Here is a 3794-nt window from a genome sequence, read left to right as displayed (position 1 = left end):
CTTGACGCTCTCATTTTTTTACAGCAATGAGAGGATTGAGGATTCGATTCGAGGGGTATACAGGGGCGGCCGAGTGACTTCCAAAGTGGGGGGGGGGGGGGGGGGGGGTACTTTCTGGAGAAAAAAAGGCACCTACATTATTGAGAAATCTCAAAGCGAAAATATACCATTTTTTAGACATTGGTATATACCTCTACATGATCAGGGATGATTTCATTATTAAGTTTCTCTTCATACATCATACAAGATATCGCTTATGCATCATACTGTACAGTTGGGTGTGATGTCTGAATATGCATTTACGAGCGAGCGAAGCGAGCGAGAAAAATTTTAAAGATCTGTGAGGTCACAGTGCGAAAAATTACATCTTATAAAGAGGAAAAAAGCCAATCGTGATGGGGTTATAAGCACATTCTCATAACGGAAGACTGAAAAGACCTTTGATAAGTAACATAATTATATCATCTTTAAATGCGAGCGAGCGCAGCGAGCGAACTTTGGGGGAAATTGCTCTTAGTCGCTTTAAATAAGGGGCACGTTTAATGATTACATGAAAAGGGGGCAATTATCGAAAGGGGATAAGACACTTATTAGAAAAGAAAAGGAGCACGTGTCGAAGTACAAAGGATAATTATAAGAGGTGAAAATGAGGCATTTTTTCACCTGAAAAGAGGCACTCACCAGTGATGAAAAAGAGGCGTTTACGAAAATGGGAAATAGGCATTTGTTGACGGAAAAGGGGCACCCATCAGATTCTGATAGGGTCATTTATAAGTAAAAGGGGCACGTATCATTATTAAAGGGGAATTATCAGAGGTGAAAAGGGACACTGACCAGATATAAAAAAAGGGGCACTTATGAAAATGTAAAAGGGGCACTTATTATAAAGGAAAATGTGCATTTGTTGAATGAGAAGGGGGCACTTATTAGAAAGGGAAAGGGGTAGTTATGAGAAGGGGAAGGAGCTCTCTCTTTTTAATGGGAGCACTTATCATAAGGAAAAGGGGCACTTATTAGAAAATAAAAGGGGCACATATTAAAATGAAAGGTGTGCTCATACGAGTTTAAAAAAGGGGTAGTTATTAAAAGGAGAAGGGGCACTTTTTACAAAGGAAAAAAAGGGGCAGTTGTCAAAGTAAAAGGAGCATCTCTCAGTTTTGAATAGGGCGATCATCAGAGGTGAAGGGGGCACTTATCAAAAGTGAAAAGGGGCACTTCTCGTACCTGAAAAGAGGCACTTACTAGAGATTAAAAATGGCACTTATTCAAGATAATTTCAAGATTTATGAGAATGGAAAAAGGACACTTATTGCAAAGGAAAATGGGAACATGTCGAAGGAAAAGGGGCACGTGTCAAAAATAAAAAGGGCACTCGTTAGAGATGAAAAGGGGGAAGGGGCACGTTTACTAAGTAATAGGGGCACTTGTCAAAGTAAAAGGGGCACTTTTGGGGTATCTAAAAAAGTGGGGGGGGGGCATTGTGCCCCCCCCCCCTGCCCCCTCCCCCCGGGAGGGCCGCCTCTGGGGGGTAATACAGTTGCCTTACCCTTCTTTAAAAAAAAAAAAAAGGATAGGGAGAGACTAAAAAAAAACAAAGTTTTTCTACAGTTAAAACAAAAAGGCCAGCGGAACTCACCCCCTCCCCCAATTCAATAGGGCCTTCATGACCGAGGATGTATATAGGCCCCCGGCGCCCCCCCCCCCCCCTCCGGGACTGGAGGGACCACATTTATATTCCCAAAATCTTCGGTAAAGGGGTATAGGCCTACTTTTCACGCAACAAAGTCCGGCTCGTAATACACACCAAAATAAATAGGGGGGGGGTACTTTCAAAGGGAGGGAACAAACATACGTGTAAGAGTGGGGGTAGGCCATAATTTCAAGAAAAAAAATCCTCTACAGTATTACTGCTATACTACTACTACTACTACTGCTACTACTGCTACTACTTCTACTACTACTGCTACTACTACTACTACTACTACTACTACTACTACTACTAGTTCACTACCTCTACTACTACTACTACTACTACTACTACTACTAAAATGTACTACAAAAAAGTACCACTGGCATTCTGATTTCGGGCACTAGATTACCTCTGCCATGAACTGAAAATCCTATATATTGTTGATGTTTTTATCATTATTATATATTTACTTTTTTCATTTTATGATACCATTTTATTTTGTGTAGGCCCAGATATTTTACACTGAACTTCAAATTAATAAAATGAAATTAATAATATTAATAATTATTATCTCTGACATTATAACCTGCCATGGTACATATTACTCGGCTGACTGGTGGTGTTAATTTGAATTCAGCTGGGCGGCCATTTCGGGGCCATTTTTAATTTTTTTTTGTTTTTTTTTTGTTATGATGGTGTGTGTTCGGTTTTAAAAATGATAGCGGTAACATACAATAGATGGAAATGCCAGAGGTAAAAATGTCAGCCGAGATCGACGTAAATGTAAGAGGTTAACATGCCAGAGGTAAAAATGTCAGACGTGAAATTGTTAGACATGACGTGAAAATGCCAGAGGTAAAAATGTCAGCGGTAGGGCCTAATAATGTTAGACGTGAACATGTTAGAGGTGAAAATATTAGGGGTGAAAATAGCAAAGGAAACAATGTCAGAGGTGAAAATGTCAGAGGTAATAATGTTAGACATTGTGAAAATGTTAGACGTAAAATTATGAGAGGCAAAAATGTAAGAGGTGAAAAATAAAATGCCAAGAAGCTGCATGCTTCAGCACATACCTTGCAAATGTGTAAGATTGCCTAAAGATTTATTTAAGAGAATGCGAAATAAAACTTGTGAGTTCACATTATGACAGATAACATCTCATTATTGAAGCCCCTCTAAGGTGTCGGGAGCCCCAAATTTGCCCCCCCCCCCCAAAAAAAAACTGATGGGCAAAATTTCACTTAAATTGTGTAATAATGATTGTGAAAGCGAGTGTCATTAGGGACGCACTTCTGCAAAGATCACCCCCCCCCCAACTGAAAAAAAGTGTGTTAGAAGACAAATATTGATGAAAGAATACATAATCTAGGTTTTCTGTTGTACGCAGAAAACCTCAATTTTGTATTCGTTTATCAATATTCGACTTCAAACACATTCGTTTTGAAAATCCTTGCAAAAATGTGTCTTAAATGACATCCTCTTTCTAAATGGGGTGCAGTTCGTGTTATTTATGAAATTTATGGGATTGTGCCCCATGCCCCCTTCCTCTGGCTACTGCCTTTCATAGAGTACCGGCCTGTTTTCTATGAAACTATATGGCTCTATATATGAACGCAAAACGGGGCACACTGTATAAGCTACAATGTGAAACTTAGATGAAAAGGGGTACTTTTCAAAGGGCGGCATACGAAAAGGACACTTATGAAAAGAAACAAGGGGATGGATGATTATCATATTTTCAATGGGCACTTATTAAAAAGGGAATAGGGCACTTATCAGAGGTGACAAGAGGGACTCCTCGCACCTGAAAAGGGGCACTATATTAAGAAGGGGAGTTTATAACAAAGGAAATGGAGCACTTGTAAATGTAAAAAGGCCACCTATCAGATTTGAACAAGGGCACTTATCAGAGGTGAAAGGGGGCACTTATTAGTAGGGGTGCTTTTGAGAAAGAAAAAGTGCACTTATTAGAGGGGAAATGGCATTTGTCAGAAAAGAAATGGGCACTTGTCAAAATTAAAGGGCAACCTATCAGAATCGAATAGGGGAATTTATCGGAGGTGAAAAGGGGATATTTATTATAAATGAAATGGGGCAGTTATCT

This window comes from Strongylocentrotus purpuratus, unplaced genomic scaffold (assembly GCF_000002235.5).
Source record: "Strongylocentrotus purpuratus isolate Spur 01 unplaced genomic scaffold, Spur_5.0 spur5_scaffold_3, whole genome shotgun sequence".
Lineage (NCBI taxonomy): Eukaryota > Metazoa > Echinodermata > Echinoidea > Camarodonta > Strongylocentrotidae > Strongylocentrotus > Strongylocentrotus purpuratus.
The sequence above is the reverse complement of the archived record's forward strand: the minus strand, read 5'-3'. Positions refer to the sequence as shown.